At 35.8% G+C, this 24,677-nt stretch overlaps 1 protein-coding gene across 3 annotated transcripts in view; it reads right to left on the bottom strand.

Moving 5' to 3' along the window:
• MYPN (myopalladin) overlaps nt 1-22,760 on the bottom strand; it is a 99,439-nt gene extending 76,679 nt beyond the window's left edge. Inside the window, exon 1 of one of the 3 annotated variants that reach the window (XM_043926263.1) lies at nt 22,651-22,760. The gene's annotated coding sequence lies outside the window, so the exon portion shown is untranslated. Of the gene's footprint in view, nt 1-6,319; nt 6,606-9,523; nt 9,649-22,650 lie in introns of those variants that run through there. The other 2 variants (XM_043926262.1, XM_043926261.1) reach the window with 2 other exon arrangements.
• Nucleotides 22,761-24,677: the final 1,917 nt, after the last annotated feature.

Here is a 24,677-nt window from a genome sequence, read left to right as displayed (position 1 = left end):
CATATTCTGGCTTCATCTATTAGGAGTTGTGTGACTTTGAGAAAATTACCTAACTTCTCATCTGTGAAACATGGAAAATATCTATTTCCCAGGGGAGTTGAGGATTAATAACATTATGAATGCAAATCTCTTAAAACAGGGCCAACCACTGTAGTGAGCACTCAACTGATGTTAGTAAAAAGATAATACTTAGGTAAAAGGTGATGTTAATGTTGAAGAACTTGCAAAAAGTTTATATTTATGGTGCAAATACAGAATAAAATACTCATATAAGTAATTACTGCTCTCTACAACAATTTTTTTTTCTTTTTTAAAGAAAAGGAGCCAATTAAGGTATAAATGTGTACCTGTTCTGATGCTTAGTCACGAGAAATTATTATAACAAAAATTCCAAGTGTTCAAAATTAAGGATTTCTTTAATGTCTGAATGTAGCATTTGTTACCCAACACTTTGGTTCAAATCCTAATCCTGACAGTTTCTAGCTGTATAAACTCAAGGAAGTTACTTAAACTCTATAAGCCTCAGTTTGCTTGTTTGTAAAACAGGGATAATAATGTAGCCATCTCATAGGCTGAAGGGTTAGTAAATGTGCTTGGCATTTAGTAAACAGTCAATATAGGGTAGTTACTATTATTTATTAATGTTTAACAACTGTGGCCACATACCATGATAAGAAATGGAAGTAAAACTAGTGACATGACTTGATGGAAGGACACACTTTGAGGAGAAATTGAACTCTAATTTGTAGTTAATTTAGCATATCTATACCTCACTGAAATAGTTTCATGAACAAACTATGCTGCTTTCAGATCTTTGTACATATCTTTGCTCAAGCTGCTCCCTGTCTTCATGTCTTTTTGCTATCTTACTGGCCCAAGTCCTAGACAATCTTCAGCTCTTAGCTGAGACTTGGCCTTAGGATTTCTTCTTTTTCCTGAATTCGGTCCCTGTCCAATATGCTCCTCAAATTCACTGTCTTAACCCTCAAACACAGCCCTTATTTCAGTATATATTTGCCTTTTACTTTTTTGTCTACCTCATTTTGTTTTGTACACCATCATCTCTGTGCATGCACAGCATATAGAAGGTAATCAAAAAGTATCTGTTGAATTATTTTGTTCAGTAGAACTTCCTACTAAATCTATTGTTTTTAAGTTGCAGGCTAAAGTAAGACAGATAAATAGAAATATTTACAGAGGAAATTTATAGACACAAAGAAAAAATATAAACTGGCAAAAGCAGTAGGAAATTCAAAGTGACTTTCAAATAAAAATGTATTTATGGTGGATAAAATAACTGGAATTATGTGTTTTTTTAATACCAGAAGTATCAAAGAACATCTGATTGTAATAAAAAAAAAAACTGGGTTTGAATCTCAAGTCCAACACTAAATAATTTTGCTATCTTGAGCAAGTCACCTAATGAGTCTGAATCTCAATTATCCTCATCTATCAAATGGGGTAATAACAATTTCATCTCAGTTAGTTCTTAGGTGGAAATGCATATATAAATTGTTAAACTGATAAATACTACATAAAATAGGAAACATGAACATGTATTACTTTCTGTTTCAAGCATTAATTTTAAAACTATCTGTATAAAATTTAACACTTTAAAAAAACTTAAGAGCTATTATGGATAACCCTGCTTGCATTTATTCATCCAATAAATATTAATTGAGCATTCACTATGTGCCAGGTACTGTTCTAGGCCCTGAGGATTCATCAGTGAAAAGACAAAGTCCTTGCCCTCATGGAGTTGACATTCTAGTGGAGAATATATAAATGTTAAGAAGAAAAATAAAGTAGGGCACGGGAATAAAGAATGATAGGGTAGAGAAGAAAGCATGCTATTTAGGCTAGGGTATCAGGCAAAGCTTCTCATGCAGTGGAGAAGTTAGCCACGTGACCATTTGGGAGGAAGAATATTCCTGACTGAGGAAGCAGTAGGTGTCAGTGCCAGGGAAGGTGAATGTTTGGTATGTTTGAGTCAAGCCCGGTGTTCCAGGAGGTGAGTGATAAAGAAGAGTAGAGGGCTAGGGCATGTGAAGCCTTTCAGACCATAGGAAAGACTTTGAGTTTTATGAAACATGTGAATGGGAAATACCTTTAAAATTTTTTGAAGCAGATAACATGGTTTTGAAAAAGTTCAACTGTGGCTGCTATGCAAAGAATGCAAGATATGATGCTAGTTGGGATCAATGAGTGGTATCAGCGGGAAGTAGCAAGAAATGGTCAGATTTGAGGTATCTTTTGAAAATAGAGCTAGTGTGATCTTCTGATGGATTGAAAGTGGAATACAAGAGAAAGAGCAGAGTCAGGAGTGACTCTAGTATTTGTAGCCTAAACAACTAGGTGAATGGTGGAATTATTTACTGGGATGAGGCAGAAGCAGGTTTTAAGATGTGTTCTCTTGGACATTTCATTTGACAGATGTCAAAGTTCTCTTAGACATTTCAACTGATGTGTTCAGAGTGCTAAACATTGGACATTGCTTCCTTCTTTCTGCTGCTTATAAAATTGAAACAGATATTCCGCCATTTTCAAAATAAGAATCAGTAAATATCCTTGGAAACAGATTGTGGTTTTGATGAAATGGTCGTAGGTTTGAAATGAGGCAATTAATGTGGCATCAAGACCAACTTCAGTAAATCATGTAAATTAATTTACATAGAATGCTTACTGAATGTTCTTCACTTTATTTTGCTAAATATCTCTATTTTTTTTCCCCTATGAATTTTCCTGAAAAAGAGATCTCACCTCAGAACTTGCTTAAAATTTAAGAGTCTAGTTTATAAAAACAAAACTTAATGCTGATAACTTTGGACATATTTCTCAACTCTTATTAATGCAACAATATTCTTCTGTAGGTTCTAAGATGACCTTATCGTTAGAAATATCATGAGTTATTAACTCATCTTTTGGTTATAATATGGATGTTTAAAGAGGGGCTTTGACAAAGAATTTGCAAAACCTTATATGAAGTAATTTTGATTCAAACATGATTACTGAAGTTTTCTGGCTATAAAGTACTCTTAGATATTAAGTGAAAAAGCAAATCTGGTGCTAAAAGAAAGAAAGAAAGAAAGTGAAGTCTCTCAGTCGTGTCCTACTCTTTGCAACCCCATGGACTGTAGCCTACCAGGCTCCTCCATCCATGGGATTCTCCAGGCAAGAATACTGGAGTGGGTTGCCATTTCCTTCTCCAGGGGATCTTCCCAACCCAGGGATAGAACCCAGGTCTCCCACATTGCAGGCAGACGCTTTACTCTCTAGATCAACACAAAAACAACCTAATATGTAATAGTTAACTTTGCCTAGAATAGGAAAAGATAGATGTCTTTAAGTAACTCACCTCTAAACAGAGGATGAACAGAATTACCCTGCTTACTTCATAGGGTTTTTTTTTGTGAAAGAACTTTATTTTTTTTAAAGGTTATTTTTAATTTTTATTTTAAAAGTCTGTATTGACTTTGTTACAATATTGCTCCTGCTTTATGTTTTGGTTTTTTTGGCCACAAGGCATGTGGGATCTGAGCTCCCCAACCAGGGACTGAACCCACAACTTGCTGTGCTGGAAGGCGAAGTCTTAACCACTGGACTACCAGGGAATTCTCTGTGAAAGAACTTCAGACATGTAGAACACTATACAAAATTAAGGTAATCCTTTGCACTAGTATGAAGGATACTGAAACCAGAGCCCAAAGTTAGTATTTAATCTGAAATACTGAAAAAAAGTAGTGTAGAAGTAAATTCTATGACCCATGAAAAGGTTAATGGAAGCCAGGTATGAAGGCTTCAGGATTCTAGGGTGACTACCAAACCCTTCACAAAAATGAAGTTTTATTTCACTGTCAATTCACCATTCATGATGAACTTAGTTCTTATACAGGAAGTCCCAAATAAGAAAACTTTGTCAATCCTCATTAACTCAAAGATTCATTTTAAGTAAGAAAAATAAGAAAAAAATTTAAACATTTTCAACCTTCTTCAGTCTGCTAATACTTGTGTCAATTTCCCTTAGGCAGTTAAGGATTTGAAAAGCAATAACTTCCTTAATTGACATATTTGCTTGATTGGGAAAGGAACAAGTACTCCAAATAGGTTTGTGACCTCAAGATCTAGTTGGAATTCAAGCCCTTGGTGGGAAGGCTCTGCTGGGCCCATCCCAGACCATGGGGTGCCCTGTGACTCCAAGTGGAGGTCTATGTAACACACAAAGTCTGTACAGAGCTTGTCAAGGTGACTCTAATTATACATGAGCTCTAAGAGCTCTTTAATAATTGCAGGTAAATAGTCACACCAACTTTTGTGCCGACCAAAAATGAAGCTACTAAACATATGTTCCTAAATTAACAGACCACTTTGTCGGTATCTGGGTTGTTCGCTTTAAGCAAAAGCACAGTGCTATAGCAGTTCTAAAGTTCTTTGTCAGCTGTAAAGCACCATAGAAATTTAAGAAAATATCTCTGATAAAGCCTTCTGTATTTCTTAAGAGAGGGAAAAAGTTAAAAAAATCTTTTCATTTTTTTGTCTTGTTATAGGCAATAACACCATGCAATAAGCAATGCCTTTGTCAAATCTCAATGTCGATGAAGGAAACTAATTATTCTGGGGTTGGCAGTCTCATTCATCTTATATTTTCAGGTTAATGAGCTGGGTTCATTACTCCTATTGTGTATATGAGTTAACTGTTAAAAAAATCTAGCTGTCACCTTTTCATATATTAACTTTAGTCCATTAAAGATCTTTCACAGTGAAACCCAATTTACCTGCAGTCTCATTTCTTCAAAAGTAAATTTGAAAATTCATCTCTATAAATTCCAAAACCTAGTCAGGATACAAACTCATTCAATTTCTTGTGTCCATAAATTGTGGTTCTGAGTCTGTTCCACTGAATATGTGCCTTTGTAAGCACCTTGAGCTGGAAAGTGTATTCTGTTATACAATAGATGTATTAGAGTCTGGAATAGAGTCTTATTCAAAATTATAGACATATAGAACACTAGGGCTTTGATACATTGTCTCAAGTTCCAATAGCATTAGCCATATTCTATAAGTGGGAATAGAGACAAACCTCCAGAATTTGGATAATGTCCAACTGTTTGTTTCATAGTCCATTATTATAAGATTCTGTAATGTTTATAATTTTGTCTCCTGACAAAGTTAGTGTGCATATATTTCAGATTTCATGAGATGGTCTTGATTTGAAATCATTTGCATATTGTCAAATTGTGTATCAGACAGCTTATATAAATTTTTGTTTAAAAACATGTTTATTGTAGCTATAAGTTTAGATATTCTAGCTTTGTAGAAAAGGATTATATGTATTTTATGTGAAGTTAAGAGTTATTATTAAGGAGAAGCTAAAAAGTTATAACAAATTTTTAGTTTGAACCTTGTAGAGTTCATTTTATCATTACCAGCATGAAAATAGTTGAATAATAATTTTTTGAGAAAGGAAACTGGTTATCTGTTTTATTTCTATCAAACTGATTGATGCTAGTATCTTTAACAAGTATGAGGAAAAAGAAAAAAAATCTGTTGATAAGATAGGAAAATTTCTTAGCACTCTTACTGTCATGTTCACTTTTGGGAAATGGAAATACGGATTTACTCATGTTCTCTTTTTCTTTGCTTAAATGATTATTAAAAAATAATTCAAGTTGTGCATCTAATTACTGCTAATAGTGCAATGTACCAGGCCAAACACTTGCGACTGACTGTCAAGTCAGTCTTTCTGCTGCAGCTGAAAAGGGAGGGAGGGAGAGAGAGAGAGAGAGAGAAAGGAGAGAAAGAAAGAGCAATGTCCTTTGAGCAAGACTTTCTGCAGCTGTTGTGTACATTAATCCAGGGAGCAGATCTCCCAGCGCTAAATATAGCAAGCATATCCTTTTACATGATAAAAAAATGTTAAATGAAAGTCTTTAACCATGGAGTCATATTATTTTAGGTTTGATTTCCTTTAAAAAGGAAATAGGCATTGCACACATATTCTCCACACAAACACCATTATTTTAATAAAAGAATGTATGGAAAATGCCAATGATACACACAACATGTCACGACTTCCTCTGTTGAGATATTTTCCTTTAGGACCCGAAGGCTGTGATCTCTGAGGGTCTCATCAATCCCCTGTAAAATCTGACCATGTAGAAAACTTTATTTTTCATGTAATTTTGTGTCCCGTCATACCTAATTAGGAAGTCAGCCTCGGTTTCGTTCGGCACAACAGAAATTAGGTCTCTGAAATACCCCCTTTCCCATTGTCAGTTTCTTGTTATCAAAACACACTCGAGAACTTAAATCTGGATATTACCTTTCTTTTTTTAGTTGACCCAGATGAGGATGTCCAACCCAGGCACTCCACTGTGATGATAATTATCCAAGGAGAACGTATAGATGAAAGCCCAGGAGAACAAGAAAATTCTTCACGCCCTTGGAAATAGACAGTATCCGTCCATAGAGAGTGAGGAGTTAACCTTAGTTTCAGTGAAGATGGCTGTTAGAAGCTGGACAACCTGTCACCACCGGAGCCAGAGCATTTGTCAGCTCACAGGTCCCAAGTTATTTTGAGCTGTATGAACCATGTGCCTGTGAAACATTCCACCTGATTGGATGGGAGAACACTGAGCAAAGGCATTCCACAGCAGGACAGCACCTATGGGCAGCGGGGGTCAATCGGTTTTCCCACCTTAGAGTTTCACTTACAGCTAGAGGCCCAAGTTGTTTATTGATTTGTGTTTAGAATTAATACTGGATTCAGGATAGCACATTCAAAGAAAATGGCATTATTTTTGAAATATTTCAAAATTCTTAATTTTTAAGAGAATTAATCTTAACTCATGGGGAATTTACTCTCATTTAATCACTGATCCATTTCAGGAAATTTGGCTGTGAAAAGCCAGCATGAAGGGGAGGTCTAACATTTTAAAGCTGAGAGGGTTTTTTTGGTTTGTCCAAAAGCTTAGCAAAAGCAGAGACTATAACGAACATTAAAAGTTGGTAACTAAAGATCACAGAAAAAATGGAGAGGAAAAAGCCATCAGTCTGAGAATAAACCTGGTAACAAATTAGTTTGAACAAAGTTTTTCAGAAAAAAAATAATCAGGTACTGTTTAAAAGTCTAAATTACTGTATAATGTAATATATTGCAACTTCTGTTCATTTATTACTATCCTGGAATAATTTTTTTGTATATTATTTTGAAAAGGTCTATGCCAGATTTCTTCTTTCACAAGCATTACTGAACAAGAAAAAGAATCCTTAACCAAACCAACATCTGCTGAAAAACCCACTTTGTCAAGCATAGGCTCTTTGATATGATTTCATACTTGTTCAGAATATGAATTTGGAAAAAAAATTTAGCCCCATTATTTCAATCTCAGTGGAAGCCTGGGTCTTGAAAATTCAGATAAATGCGATTAGCTGTTTCTTAAAAGGGTCATTCTTAGATTTGGGTAGCATAAAATACATTGGTTTAAACCAGCTTTCTTAAATCACCAACTACTTGCATAATTTCTTTTTCTTCATTCATTCAGCAAATATTTATCTAATTAATGCCCACTATGTACCAGGTACTGGGTATGAAGCAGTGCTCAGTTGTGTCCGACTCTTTGCGACCCCATGGACTGTAGCCCCCCAGGCTCCTCTGTCCATGGAAAATATACTGATTCTTGACCTTATGGTATTTACTAAGAGATTTGGGGGTTTTTTTTAAACCTTTTTCAGTCACCTTGAGACTCTATAATGTATTGAATAGATTTAAAATTTGTTTACTATGATCAAATCAGAAGCTTCACTACACCTTTTGTTAAAGAACTTTGAAATTACATGGGCGGAATGAAAAAGAGTATTGAAGAAAACTTTAAAATAATCCAGGTCAAAAGAACAGTTACTGAGGAGGGAAGAAGGCACAAGAAGAGCTGAGTTATGTGGATAGATTATTTTCATTACTGCATTAATCTAAATCATCAATACACAGGGTTGTTTGCTTTCTTACCTAGTCCTGTTCTGAAATTAACCTACTTAATTGTGTTTCTGCATTTTCTATTTATGTAGATGCCCCAAAGATTTCTTTTTATTTAAAGAGGATTTTCTCCCCATTTATCCCATTCAGATCTTGAGGCATAATCAGTATAAGGACTACTAAATCTTGAGTAGGAACAGGGAAAAATAGAACCTCTGTTTCATTTAGCACATAGATGTGCTACAGTTTGATCTTCCAAACGGAAATGTTCACACACACTGTAAGTGAATACATTTTTACTTCCTTGAAAACTCTTCCATTATAAACCTGATATCCTACCTTTTACCCAGGTATATGGAACACTGAGGTGGGAGGAGACCCATACTGAAAGATAAAATAGAGTTGGTTGGGCAGTAGAATTAGGAATCAATAGGAAGAATTAAAATCCATTTTTAAAAAAAGTTACAAAAGAAAGACAAAAAATTTCTGAATAGCAGTAATATTTCTCTTCTCATTTTCACTGTAACATTTTCAAATATAGATAGTGTAAAATTGTTTTGAGCTCTTTGGGGGGAAAAGATGCATATAAATACTTTATATTACACCTTGCATACAATACATGAACCTTGTATTCTAGTTTTTAAAAATTGGTTTCTGCTCCCAAGTAATATAACTTGCATATCATCTTACATTACACCACAAACCTAGTAGTTGAGATTTTAACAGAGTTTATTGGTACAAAGAATAATTCTTAAAGCTTAAAAAAAATCTAAATCCAACATAGTTAAAAACGAAATTCATAAGCATCAGGTAAACACAAGGTTACATGTCTTAACCCTTCCCCACAAAGTTGAGTGGCCCATCTAACACATGTGTTTATTGTGGTTTGAACATGATCTTGTGCTTGCCTTCAGCTGTTTTCTGAATTCAGTCACTCAGTTATAGAAACAATTTACTCACACTGGGGTGATCCACAGGAATATCAAAGAATTTGGAAGATTTATGATAGAGGAAGTCTTCACTTGGAGAATAAGTGTGTAAGAATCTGTGCTAGCAGATTCATATAAAATTTTTGTGTTTGCTATTTTTCCAAATTGCTATAGATTTTTATCCTTTAAAAGAAATTTCTCACATACTTCAAATTTTCAATGAGTTTTGCTTAAAGTTCATAGATTTATATTGAAGTATGTATCAGATGAAAAGACAACAATCCTCTATATCTAATTTTTAAAGAACAGAGACATATATTATTTTCTAATCTTTGCTAATGAGAAAAACACAATAGAGACAAGTTCTTGACCATCCAAAACAATGTATGTATGGTAGATTATAGAGGGCCTTATACAAACATGATACAATGTAATTGAGAACTACAGTTAAATCCTAAGAAATGTCTTTTTCGTCTCAACGGTACTGAAAACATTTGCTTAAAACTAAAACTAAAAAAATAAATTAAAAAGCTATAAGTTCAAAACCTTTTTAGTTTTACAAACTAAAGCATTTTTAAAAACTATAAACAGAATACTTATTATCCTGAAAAGTAAATTTGATTACCTGTCCCAGGAGAAGGACCATTCCTATATCAATCAACCAGGATCAGCCAAAGCCCAAATCTCACTGCCTAACTTGAGTCAGCCACAAAAGTAGCATGAAGGAAATGTGATATTGCCCTGCCAGAGTAATGAAGAGTATTTACAGGGTTCCGTGGCAGATCCAGGGACAGTCATTTAGAACAGATTGCTCTTTCAGATCGACTTTAATAACTCAGTCTGCATGGTGTTCTTAGCCTGGATTGAGGGTGGGGGTGGATAATGACTAAGATGACTAAGGAAATAAGACTTTCTTGATTTCTTCTTAGATGAATAGGATAATAATGATAACACTTTAAAGAATAAAATGTAAGGAATGCACAAAATAGCCATGCGCAGGATGCATGTGACATGTGTAAACACCTTTACTTGATAGAAAACTGAAAGTATAGTTGATAGTTTAATTAAAGTAAATATGGGAAAATAATCAATTATTGTAATACTTAAATGTGTGCCCAATTTGGGGGTAGGTTAAAGCCTTACTGTATGGTTTCCATGAAAGCACAGTAAGTCTTCCTTTACTTGTGGTTTTGATATGGAGAACATATCAACATTTACACTTTTAAGGAAGTATTTCCATGAAGAAAATCTGTTCCTAGAGTTTTTTAATTTTAAAAAGAGCATCTATGATTCACAGTAAGTTATTGAAGAAATCCAAGACAATTAGTATCAGGCATGTAATCCTGAGGTCTACAATAGAGTCCTACTGCTCCCCACATTGATGTAATGCTTGTATCAATGCACACAGAAGCTTATCATTTCAGTAGAAATAAGTTGACATTCCTTAGCTGCTTGCTAGGCACTATGCTAGGCTCTTTATGGACATTGTACTTTTTAAATATTATTTTTTACTGGAGTATAGTTGCTTTTGGATATTGTGCTTTATTTTACATATTCCTTCAACAATCTATGAAGTAGGTACTGTTAGAATTCTCATTTTATATTTAAGAACCTGGGGCTTAGAAAGAAGTTAAAACTTGCTTAGGGTCACACAATGGGTGAGTGACTGAGCCAGGATTAAACCTAAGACTAACTGTCTCTGTTCTTTAACTACTGCACATATTAAAAGTTCACATTTCTGTGGTACTTGCAAAAAAAATTTTAAAGGGTAAAAATAAGCATAAAACCTACTCTTCCTTTAAGTAAGTATTTTAAGGAAACACGTAGAATTTTGTTTATAATTTTTCTGACAGACGCCAATGCTGAGATTCTTTTGTATGACTAAACAAACAAGTAAAAAGAGAAAAAACAGAAAGAAAAAAAGCAAATGCTTTCAGAAACATTCTATCTGCAATATTTTAGCTGAGAACATGAATTGATATATAGACCAAAACATGAGGCATTAATGCTGAAAGATAGGACATTGGAAGTCAGTCTCAATGCTTTGAAAGACCTATTTTTTTTTTCTATTTATGAAAATCATTTTGCTCAGACAATTTAAAAGCTTTGTTCTTTTGAAAGTAAGTTTAAATGCTTTGTGTTATTTCTTAGCACATCAACATGGGTCAGTAATTTTTTTGCAAATTAAGGGTAGAAAAATAACAGTTGAAATATTTTCTCTTCATAACAGTATCACAGAATATCTTAAATGCCAGTGTGCTAGGCTCTGGGGGGTTCCACTCAGATTCTATTTTTGGGCAGTTTGGACATCTCAGAAAGCTGAAACTAGAGTTCACTGTTCTTATTCATGACCCGAATAATTGCACTAACACTAGTTACCTGAAGGAAAGGAAATGGGAATGAACTTTTCATCCTAGTGTACTCTGACAGGAGCAGCCTTTATCTCTTATTCAACATTCACAGCAACCCTGAAAAGGTATTGTCATTTGCATGTTATAAGAAGGAAGTGTGTTGTTAGTCAAGCTCAGCCGTGTCGGACTCTTTGTGACCCCATGGACTATAGTCCGCCAGGCTCCTCTGTCCATGGAGTTCTCCAGGCAGGAGTACCGGAATGTGTAGCCGTTCCCTTCTCCAGGGGACCTTCCCCATCCAGGGATCTAATCCTCCCACACTGCAGGCAGATTCTTTACTGTCTGAGCCAGCAGGGAAGCCCACAAGGAGGAAGCTAATATTTAAAGAAGTTTAGCTTTCCCAAAGTTACCCAACCGCTGAGCTGCAATGGCTGGTGAACTCAGACGTAGGCCTCTTAGCTTTAAATGTATTCTTTTTTCATTGGCCTCCACTGCCTTCTCATGAAGAGTGATTATACAGGCTAGTTAAAAAATCAGAAATCATCCGAAGAAGGAAACTCACTATTATTTTCATATGTATTGATGGACAAAGGATTATTGAAGTTATCACTTTAATTTTAGGGACTTGGTGTTTATTTAACAGAATCTAGAAGAGAACAGAAAAATAGCATATGACTAAGACTTGGACTGTTTTCACAAAGACGACTCAATAAAATTGGTTGACTAAAATAGCAAGGACTAATATACATTTCTGAGAAGTTATCTTATTACATGAAGTCTATCAAAATGAATTTGTATTTTATACCGCTAATCAAGTTCACATTTTTATTTGCATAAATGGACCTACCCATTTGGTGTGTCTTGCGTTAACAAACTTCCTATCAAATAAAGGCAGTGTACTTTAACAGAGGAAAACCTGGAAAACCTTTTTTATTTTGCCTCTTCACCCAATTGTTTTTCATTCCAAACTGAGAATGGATTAGTTAAAACCTAGTCTAATCAAAGGTCTCCAATTAATATCCTTGAGATCCTCTTCTTTCATCTTCTAACCTAGACAATAAACTTTAATTAAAAATATGGGTGAGGCAATTCCCTGGTGATCCAGTGGTTTGGACTTGGCACTTTCGTTGCTATGGGCCTGGATTTGATCCCTGGTCAAGTAACTAAGATCCTGCAAGCCACATGGTGCAGTAAAAAAAAAAAAAAAATGTGGGTGATAATGTCAATAAAAGGAATAAGCAAATAGGTAATGTCAAAGGGGAATTAAACACAAAAATTTACCACAGAGTAAACTGAGCTGGGGATAAATCTTTTTGTAGTCAGCCCACTGGCCAGACAGTATTCTGCAAATTTCAACTAGGAATAAGAAAAATATTAGTATAATCAGAAATGTGATCATCTTGATCCTGTAAAATATTAGTCTTTCTGGTCTGGTCTGCTACTCTTCTACACAAATCCTTGTCTCCAAAAATTTCAGCAATATTTCCTTGCTTTATCTTTCCTTCTTTCTTATCTTTCCTTCCAAATATTAGGTAATTAAACAACTAGTGATTGTAACATTTCTTATATTGCTGAATTAAACTGAGTTTTCATTTATGCATTTATGCTTTATCTATTTAACTAGACCAGCTCCTTGAGAATTGAAGCCATAAAAATTTTTATGTAGGCCACACAGTTTCAATCTCAAGGCATGGCACAAAATAGTGACTTAAAAAATATTTGTCTATAGCATGCTATAAAAATAATGTATTAATTGTTGAAATTATTCACACAATTCAATAAATATTTAATGAATGCTTATTGTGTGCCAGGAAAGATTGAATAACCAAACTGTCAGCAACATCAGCTGATTTGGTTGTCATTAACAATTATAATGTTAGTTTAACACAGAAATATTATTAAGCATCGATTCAAATGAGAAAAGGAGCTAAAACTGTTTGGATGCTCTTTGTGTACCAGTCATTGAGTAAGGAAGTATATGTGATTTGGCTTAGTGGATGCTCACAATTCCTGAGCTAACTGACATGGGGGACTTTTGCTTTTGGAAAAGGATTGGGGCTGTTGACAGCACCCACCTTGTCCTAGAGTTCTTCTATAGGTGCACCTTAAGAGGCACTGTCATACTTTTGCATCCTCCTAAGTTGGCTTGGGCTTCCCTGGTGGCTCAGAGGGTAAAGCGTCTGCCTACAATGCGGGAGACGCAGGTTCTATCCCTGGGTCAGGAAGATCCCCTGGAGAAGGAAATGGCAACCCACTCCAGTACTCTTTCCTGGAAAATCCCATGGACTGAGAAGCCTGGTCGGCAGAACAGGCTTACCACTATTTTTCCTGTCCACCTTGGAACAACCTTTGTTTTACATCAGGTCTTTTCTGTCCAATCCTTTAGAATCAAACTCTTTTCTGCTTCTATAGACTTCTTTTTGTTTTGAACTTTAAAACCCTACTACTCATAGCTAAGAGGCAATTTTGTCTGTTCTTATGCCCTGGTTTTTGAGATTCCAGCTCAAGTCACAGACTGAGTTGCCTGTGAAATAAAGAGTACAGTACATTTAAAACACACATTTATTCTCTAACATAGATCAAGATTCAACTATTTGTGACTGACTGCAAAATTAGACTTATTAAAATGCAGATAAACCAGAATGAATTACTCAGCTCTCTGAGTAATCCTAGCTGACCCAGCCCAGTGACCACACCAACCAAGCTTTATCATTCATATTTAACACATAATTTAATGCAAGAACCCAGGAAGTATGAATCATTATCTCCATTTTATGGAGAATGAAACTGAAAAAATTGCTACTGTGGGTTTTGCAAATTCAAGGATCTGAAAAAGTCTCAGGAGGTATACTTTGAGATTGTCCAAGGTGTTCTATATCATCATCTTTTTATAGAGGAGGAAACCGAAGATCAGAGTAAAAATTTGCTCAAGGCCACTCAGAGCTGTGATTCACACCCAAGTCTGTGTGTGCTAAGTCACTTCAGTCACGTCTAACTCTTTGTGACCCTATGGACTGCAGCCTGCCAGGCTCCTCTGTCCATGGGATTCTCCAGGCAAGGATACTGGAGTGGGTTGCCATTTCCTTCTCCAGGGTATCTTCCCCAACTAGGGATCGAACTGGTGTCTCTTAAGTCTCCTGCATTGGCAGGCAGGTTCTTTACCACTAGTGCCACCCTGGTAGGAGAAATGAATTGAGCACTTCCCTGATGGTACAGTGGATAAGAATCCACCTGCCAATGCAGACAACTTGGTTTTGATCCCGGGTCTGGGAAGATCCCACATGCCCGTGAGCCACAACTACTGAGCCTGAGTGCCTAGAGCCTGTGCCCTGCAGCAAGATGAGCCCCCACAATGAGAAACCCCTACTCTCCACGTCTAGAGAAAGCCCACACGTAGCAGCAAAGACCCAGTCCAACCAAAACTTTTACAGAAAGAAAAGAAATCAAAGCAACCACAAATAAACGATTCTCATGGTGCATCTCTATCTGCAAATTACTACACATAGTGAAATAAGGCACAAGAGACTGCATCTTAAGGAGACGTTTACTTACCATTTTATCTTTTTGAAGCTATTTACAATCATGCTTTGGTTATTATGGTCTAATAACTACATAAAACAACACCACTTTTCTTGAATTTCATCTTTATTATGATTATTTTGTTTATTGGAAAATGAAACACTAGAATCTGGAAAATGAAACACTAGAATGGGCATGTAAATGTAAATCTGCAGTAAAACCCAGATCACTAAGTTTACATTATTAATTCAGTCTAACAAGAGCTTTTGGGGGGGGAAATACCCCAAAGTTTATCTTTTAGCAAAACTGGGAGCAATAAATATGTGTTAAATGAGCCTTTGAACATGCTTTTAATGACTGAGTACGGATGGTGACTGAACAAAACATAAAAAGTGATTCTTTTCTATTTTTCTATTTCTAGCTGGTGATTATGACAAACAATATTTTATTATCTTAAAACTTTCTGTGAGAACCAGATTAATTTCTTTTATTCATTAAAATAATCAAATTGCTCATGAACTTTATTTTAAAGTTCATTTATCTCAGTATACTAAAATGTTCCTTCCTAGCTACTATGCAAAGTCTCATAAAATGGAGACTCAGATTTTCAAAAAAATTCTTATCTGCATTTTAATTTTGCATGAAGAGTAGGTAGAAGAAACTCAATTACTATGTTAACAAAAAAAGGCAGCTGGATTGCCTATTTGGTGATCATTCACTATGTTTATATTGGAATGGAATAGTAGATAAGCTTTTATTTGACTTAGTTCTCTCTTCTCTATTAATTTAGAAATGTTAAGGTCAGAGGATGTTTCCAAATTCAGGTAATGTTTCGCTCAAATGACAACAACAGAAAATAGGTGAATATTTGTCCATTGTAAAATCAAGGTCCTTTTTATTTTTTTCTTGGCTATACCTCACCACATGTGGGATATATTAATTCCCCAACCAGGGATCCAGGCCGTGCCCCCTGCATTGGAAGTGAGGAATCTTAACCACTGGACCACCAGGGAAATCCAAATCAAGGTCTTCAGGTATCTTAACAAGGTCTTCAAGTATCTTAAAATCAGAATAAGGATGCATGTGAATCAAATTTAAGAGCAATCCATTGCCTCTTTTCAGAAACAAAGAATAAAAATAACTAGTACAGAAAAGTGAGCAGTTTTTAAATTGAGACATTGATACGTGCCCTGTTTGATTTGAACATAGAATGTTTAAACTTTGTATCAGTGGTATTGTAAGATGTTAAAAGATGTCAAATAAATGCTATAATTAGGCAGAGAGATTATATTTAGAGCTAGATTCTGCCTCCACTTATTATCTGAGAAGACTTAGGCAAGTTATTCAAGTTCTTGTGCCTCAGTTTCCTTATCTCTAAAAATGAGGGAAATAACAGTACCGATCTCATGGGATTACTGTGAGAGTTAAGTAAATACTCTTGGAAGAATACCTGGCTCCTAGCAAGTGGTCAATAAATGTCAGCTATCGTTATTACCATTCTTATCATAAAAAGATGTATTTTAAGTAAACACCTTTTAATCTGGCTTGTGAAGTCACAGGGAGTGAAGTATACACAATTGCGCTGAGCTGTAAACTCTAAGGAAAGGCCAAAGGCTGAATGGGCCACCTAGACTGATGACTCAGACACAGCCGCAGTTCAGGTTTCCAGACTGATTCAGTCCTTGGCTTCTGTCCTGACGCTGACAACAAGAATGCCAATTAGTGCCAAGAGTGATGAGTGTTTTTTAACATGGGTGTTATTCATTAGAGATTCAAATCAGATCACTTACATCTTGTATAGGACACCAATAGTGATCAACCAAGTTCGGGTTTAAACCAATGACATGGAGGTAAATGCTTCATATGTATTCACTGTGCTCCTGAGCCATCTGCTTCTGAATTCTAAATTCTCAACTCAGCTACTGCCAAGGGGCTAAACATAGCTAAAGGGTTTAAATTATAATTTGATCTGACAACCCAGGTATCAAACAAGCCTTCTTTAGCCAAATAAGTAGAGTGGTGACAAATATCAGATGGGTATATCCACTCTGCGGTATGTGTTTTATGACAGGAAATAATTGAGTTTATTTGTAAATATTTTCTTTTTCATCTGCTCTAGGAAAGGATATTAGCATAAGATTAGTATAAAACTTTAAGTTGACAAAACTATTGTTAAGGTCAAGTGATTTAGAGAGGAGAAATCTAGGGAAGTGAGGGACATTTTAGTATTCCCATGATCCTGAATTGTCTAATAGACTAATGTTGAATGTGTATAAACACCACATGGAATAAAATAAAGAAGATTTAGATCTACTAAGTAAATGCTGCTAATGATAATGATGATGAACTGGGGTATATGTCAAATACAAAGAGCAATGATGTTTTTAATACTTTTATTTAAATGATCTTTTGTACTAACACTACATTTGAAAAGTGTTTTATTATTTTTTATTAGCTATTTCTCATCAGAGTCCTGTCAGTAGATCTGCTTTAATACTCACATTTTATATGTGAGGAAGCTGACATAAAGAATAATTAACTAGCTAGAGTTACATAGCATCTCAATACTAAAAATAGAACCAAAGAACAACCTGAGTATTAAGAGTTTTTATTTGCAAAGATCACTATTTATTGTATTTAAGTTTTAGTGAATTGTGTCCACATACATAGGATAATATGATTTAAGAATTATTAGAAATATTAGTTGATTTGTATATATCATCTTTTATCCATCTGTGGATCAACTTCATACCAATAAATGACATGTCTTAGCATAATTCTATTCTATGTTGACACTGTGAGAAAAGGTCTTAATCAAAAATTTATTTTGAACTTTGATCTCCAGGTACCTATTCTTTTTAAAAAAAAATTGTTTATTTTTAATTGTAATGACCATACAGTTCTGTAGTATTAAGTTCATTCATGTTGTGCAACCATCACCACCTTCCATCTCCAGAACTTTTTTTCATTTTGCAAAACTGAAACTTTGCACTAATTAAATAATAACTCCCCATCCCGCTTTACCTCCAGACCCTGGCAACCACCATTCTACTTCCTGTCCCTATGAGGTTGACTATTTGACAGTTCAGTAGGGCAACTATTTAATAGGGACACCTATTATGAACATTCAAACTTGTTTTTTGTTCTTAAAGGAAGCTTGGGGGGAAATTCCTTAAGTTGTTCATTTCTGATTAGTCTTGGAAGTAAGATTTGAGAAGGTTTCTGCCTTGAGGGTCTATGTTAAGCTTGTTCTAGGTACTCTGAGTTTGTAGAGTTGTGAAATGGCTGGTGTGTCTGAAGCGAGGCGGGGGCCTCCATTCTGCAATCTGACTTATGGTTGGTTCTCCAACCATGACAGTGCCCAAGATACTTCTGCACACTATGGCAAGAAAGAGTTGTTCGCATATACTGTGTTTCATGTCTCATGTCTTACATCTTTACACAGTTACAACCACCTATTTTTTTTTTTTTTTTCATTTGTTTTCTTTGTAAATTCTAATGAACAGGACTTGGTAAGATTATTTTAGGGCAGCATAATTTACATATCACAAGGGAAATTTTATTTGTGATAAAATACTGCTGGCTATATATCTATAGCATAGTTTTGTAAAGAGGTTTAAGCCATTTTATAATACTGAACATTCACTGGAAGGACTGATGCTGAAGCTGAAACTCCAATACTTTGGCCACCTGATGTGAAGAGCCGACTTACTGAAAAAGACCCAGATGCTGGGAAAGATTGAGGGCAGGAGGAGAAGGGGGCAACAGAGGATGAGATGATTGGGTGGCATCACCGACTTAATGGTCATGAGTTTGAGCCAACTGTGGAAGATAGTGAAGGACAGGAAGCCTGGCGTGCTGTAGTCCATGGGGTTGCAAAGAGTTATATGCGCCTTAGTGACTAAACAACAAAAGTAATACTTAAAAGCAAATACAAAAAAATAAATAAATAAATAAAAGCAAATACAGTGAACCCTAGCAAAGATGAAAGCACTGGTTTCTAAGTGCTACTGTGACTTTTTTTCCTCTGAAGTTTTTAATTAAAGAATAAAATTTTAACTAGTTTTAAGAAAAATTAGTTCAATGAGAGAGAATTGGTTCAGTTCTGAGACTTTGAAGCCCGTACTTGTATATACCTCTTTAAACTTTGAAGTTACTCATTTTTAAAGAGCAATAAAGTTTGTACAAGATTTAAAAAAACCCAAAATAGTCTTCAAAATAACATTTGTAATATGACCCTGTTTTATTTTTTTGTATTCTGGAGTACAGTATTCCAAAATGTCAATTGGTTATAACTAGGTGGTGGAACTGTGGAAGATTTTTTCTCATATTTTTCTTAGCTGTACTTTAAAAAAAACAACAAAACTTCTAATAAGGGTATACGATATTTATAAAAGGAAAAAAAACAGTTGTAAAAATTGCCCCCAAGGCAAAAAAAAAAAAAGCTTCAAGGCCATCAGTAGAAGAAAGAAGTGTAATTTGACTATAACCTAACTGATAGTATCTACCTACCTACCTATCTATCAAATATATGTGTGTATATAAATATTTATATGCATATCTCGGAAGATACCCTGGAGGAGGGTATGGCAACCTACTCCAGTATTCTTGCCTGGAGAACCCCATGGACAGAGGAGCCTGGTGGGCTACGGTCCATAGGATCCCAGAGAGTTGGACACAGCTGAAAGGACTAGCACATATCTATATCTGAAGAGATAATTGGAATGACAAGTAGGAAAGGGAAGTCAAAGAGGAAAGAATCAGCAATATTCATCCAAGAGAGTCTTCTCTGCTCCTGATGGTGGTGTTGGCAACTCAGAACAATACTGCCAGGAGCCATGACCAATTGCTTATCTTGGTGCAACAGCATTCTCATGCAACAGCATTCTAATTTCAATTGAGTTTTTAAAATAGACTTCTTTAAAATAATAAGTTGATAGGAGAATGTGACATTTAGTTTGCTCTGAAGTCATCTTTCTCATTATAAATTAACAAATTGGAATTCTGGATGCCACAGCATTCTAATTTCAATTGAGTTTTGTTTTTTTTTTAACAGACTTCTTTTAAATAATAAGTTGATAGGGAAATATGACATTTAATTTGCTCTCAAGCCATCTTTCTCACTGTAAATTAACAAATTGGAATTTTGGATGCTGCATTACTTGGGAGTTTGTTTAATGTAGATAACCTTGCAAAAGGACTGGATCACTATAAGAATTTCTGAAAAACAAATTAAGTTTCTGACCTGGGATACCTGAGGACCAGACAATGGAACCTGGTGATTTCATCAAGGTAATTACAAGCAGCAAGATCTAATGACAGTCAACCAACTGAACCTCCCTAAGAAGGAGTCCTATAATCCAATGTGTGACCTTTAGTTTGAAATATACAAAAGGTAGGTGTGTCTTGGAGACCCTGCCATAAGATATTTCCACAATATGAATGATGGGGACGGCATTTTAGCTATGATCCAGCCTATCTTTCTTGGGCTGGAGTTGTAGATAAATTGAGGACCAGAGAAAGTAAGTCAGTTATTTAAGATTGCAGTTAATATCAGCTCAGACTTGAAATTATAATTGGTCCAGCAATTATAATTGGTGCCTCCTAGTCCAGCAAATAAAGCTATTTTCCATAGCCTTTATGAAATAATATCACAACTGTAAAATGCACACATCCTTGACTATACCTGCCTTTCCTATTTTAAAAGGTATTTATTGAGTAACTAGTGTGTTCAAAGCAGCCTGCTAAGTTAAGATTTTCTTCAAATCTGCTCTTTGTGTTTTATAATATGAGTAAATGTTTAACACTGGGAGTAGGATAGAGGAAAAAATATGATTGTTTACCAAGAATCTAATATCTGTCAGTCACTGTTCTAGATACCTAGCATCTTATTTTCATTTATTATATGATTAAATTCTTTTCAATAATGACAATATTTATTTAATAATAATCTTGGATATGGCCTGATGCAGTGAAGTACATTCGTTTAGGGTATCATTACAGAACTAAAACAGAAGAGGTTCTTTTCTCTCTTGCTACACACTGAGCTCCCCAGCTGCCCCCAAAAATAGCTCACAAAAGACCACTATGCCTGATCCTATTTATATGAAATATCCAGAATAGGCAAATCTGCAGAAACAGTACAGATAGGGTTCTCCAGGCAAGAATACTGGAGTAGGTTGCCATACCCTCCTCCAGGGTATCTTCCGAGATATGCATATAAATATTTATATACACACATATATTTGATAGATAGGTAGGCAGGTAGATACTATCAGTTAGGTTATAGTCAAATTACACTTCTTTCTTCTACTGATGGCCTTGAAGCTTTTTTTTTTTTTGCCTTGGGGGCAATTTTTACAACTGTTTTTTTTCCTTTTATAAATATCGTATACCCTTATTAGAAGTTTTGTTGTTTTTTTTAAAGTACAGCTAAGAAAAATATGAGAAAAAATCTTCCACAGTTCCACCACCTAGTTATAACCAATTGACATTTTGGAATACTGTACTCCAGAATAAAAAAAAATAAAACAGGGTCATATTACAAATGTTATTTTGAAGACTATACTATTGCCTAGGGTTGTGGGTAAGGGGAGTGTTGGAAGAAAAGAGGAGGTGACAGTTGTTGAGTATGGGTTTTGTTGGGGAAGAAATAAAGTATCCTACAATTGATTGTGGCAATGGTTGTAGAAGTCTGTAGATATGACAAAAACCACTGAATTGTATACTTTAAATAGATGAATTGTATGGTATGTGAATTCTATCTCAATATAGCTGTAATTATTTTTGAAGTTCTGCATTTCTGCTGTCCCTTCAGATCAATCCTGAGATACCCTCTTAAGAGAATGGAGGGTTTTACAATTAGCAAGAGTCCCTTGGACTGCAGGAGATCCAACCAGTCCATCCCAAAGCAAATCAGTCCTGGTTGTTCATTGGAAGGACTGATGTTGAAGCTGAAACTCCAATACTTTGGCCACCTCATGCAAAGAGCTGACTCACTGGAAAAGACCCTGATGGTGGGAAAGATAGAGGGCAGGAGAAGGGGACGACAGAGGATGAGATGGTTGGGTGCCATCACTGACTCCGTGGACATGGGTTTGGGTGGCCTCCGGCAGCTGGCGATGCACAGGTAGTCCTGGAGTGCTGTGGTTCACAGGGTCGCAAAGAGTTGGACACGACTGAGCGAGTGAATGAACTGACTGAACTGAACTTCAAAAATAATAGGTAATGTAAAAATGAAGTCCAGCACAGAAGATGGGAACTTACAGAAAATATGATGAGTGATAGATAAATACCATAATTGGGAATAACTCACATGTGACATAAAGTAAATCACTGATCTAGTTCTTTGTGAAACAACAACACAGAAAATCTTGGCCTGTTCCAGGATTCTGTTTTCTGTCTTTGACCAGCTCAATGACTCTGTACTTTGCCCATGATCAAAGAACACGGTTGCCCACCGAGTCCTATTTTGGTATCTCTGATCTTTCCTTTTTAGCTCTGCTCTCATCCATTCTTTAAATATCACTTGGAAGTACTCTTTCCTTATTGTTCTTCCACCTGGTTTTACAAATTTCCTAGGACAGGCTCCTCCCTTTATTCCAACAAGCAAGGAGGTAAGGGAAAAAAACAGCAACAAGGTGAGAAAAAACAGCACCTACATACCCCAGAGAGCCCCAATTCAACAAGGTAAAAAGGGGTGGTTCGGATAAATAGCTTGGAGGAGGATGGATACAAGAATAGGTTTATTGCTCTTTTTTAATCATTAGATTCCTGAAAGTTACCTCTTTACTAGGCAGTATTATATCATTCCATTTCTGCACATTCCCTTAAGAAATCACTTGCTTTACCTCCCAAGGTGAGTTCTGAAGAAGTGCGTTACCTGGCACAAACTGTAGTGGATCGCCACACGCTAAGGAGGGTTCCACCGGGGCTCCTGGTCCTTCACCTCACTTGTTGAGTGCAGGGAAATCTGCTGTGGCTTTCCCTCCGTGGGCTTGCCCATCCTGCTAATTTTAGGCTGCTTCCTCATGTGGCTGCCTTGAGTAGCAGAGCATGTGGCTCCCCTCAGAGGAGCTATTTTCTCCTCCAAGTCTCATTTGTTTGTTACAACTTCTCTCTCTTCTCCTCCCCAACCCATCTCTGTATAACTGAGCTATTTTTTAATAGTCAGTAAAATATCTTCCAGAATTATGCTTACTCTAATCTGGATTTACCTGAATTCAAGGGACTAAGGAAAAGTTTTTGTGTTAGATTTTAGCAGCCAGATTTCCACATCATGTTTATCTAACAAACATTCACTAAGTTTCTACTGTGAATAAGGTATTAAGTCACAGGGATACAGTGATGAGCAAAGCACGTGTGTATGTCGTTTATGTAGTTTTGATAACAGATCTATCAAACTTCCACTGTGTTCCATGATGTCTGTTAAGATGCGAGAATAAAAAAGTTAATAAAGCAGAGTCCCTGTCCTCAAGAGCTAAGATATTTCAATATATAGGCAGATTCAAAGAGAAGGGCTTACAAATTCCTTAGTTTTTATATAATGAATAAAAATTATGTCTTCATATATATTATAGGTATAATCAAACAAATGGTTTATTAACTAAGAGTAAATATACAAATGCAGTGGACAAAATGGATATGCTAAATAGCATCTCAAGTTTCTCCTTTCTATATCCTGAGCATTTTCTACATCCCTCTGGGTAACTTTCCTGGTGGCTGATGGTAAAGAATCTGCCTGCAATGTGGGAGAACTCGGTTCAATCCCTGGGTTGGGAAGTTTCCCTGGAGAAGGGAATGGCAACCCACTCCAGTATTCTTGCCTGGAGAATTCCAAGAACATAGGAGCCTGGTGGACTATGGCCCATGGGATTGCAAAGAGTCGGACACTGCTGAGCGACTAACAAGTGACAAGTCAAGTCTGAGCATTTTGCTACTTCGTGGAGCCAGAGAGATTGAAGAACCTGGAGAAATCGTTTTAGACAATCAAAGCACAGATGATGCTTATCAATATAATAAGACACACGTAAATACATGCAACTTAAGATTTTATTCTACTTGAACAGAACAAGAATGAACATATCCATTATTTATTTATATATGTGGATAATTGGCCCTGTAGAAGTTCATGGTCTTTACATGTCATCTATATGAACATAACTAAGCTCCCCATATTTGGAAAGAGGTCCTTAGCATGTTGTTGGGTAAAAATAGTTTACAAAGGTCCAAGATCCTTTGGGTTACTATACCAATTTCTATGTCTGTGCAACATACTTAGGAGGATGAAAAAACATCAGTGATGTTCAGTAAATATTATCAGTGTCTATCTAGCGATATATCTCCTGAGGTGGTATTTCTGATATTTTCTTCTTTATATTTTACCAAATTGTTTAAATTATTAACAATAATCATTAATATTTTAAATCTATTTTTTTCATATTTAAAACATTTTAATTGAAAGATAATTGCTGTACAATATTGTGTTGGTATCTGCCATACATCAACATGAATCAGCCATGGGTATACATATGTCCCTTCCCTCTCAAACCACCCTCCCACCTCCCACCCCATCCCTCCCCTCTAGGTTGTCACGGAGGACCTGTCTGCACCCCCTGAGTCACACAGTTAATTCCTACTGGCTATCTAGTTTACATATGGCAGTGTATATGTTTCCATGCTACTCTCGCCGTTCATCTCACCCTCTGCTTCCCCAGCTCGTGTCCACAAGTCTGTCTCTATGTCTGCATCTCCATTGCTCTCTGCAAATAGGTTCACCAGTACCACCTTTCTAGATCCATATATATGTGTTAATATATGATATTTGTTTTTCTCTTTCTGACTTACTTCACTCTGTATAATAGACTCTAAGTTCATCCACCTCATTAGAACTGACTCAAATGTGTTCCT

Source organism: Cervus elaphus, chromosome 15, assembly GCF_910594005.1.
Source record: "Cervus elaphus chromosome 15, mCerEla1.1, whole genome shotgun sequence".
Classification (NCBI taxonomy): domain Eukaryota; kingdom Metazoa; phylum Chordata; class Mammalia; order Artiodactyla; family Cervidae; genus Cervus; species Cervus elaphus.
Note: the sequence above shows the minus strand (reverse complement) of the source record. Positions and strands in the feature narration are given on the sequence as shown.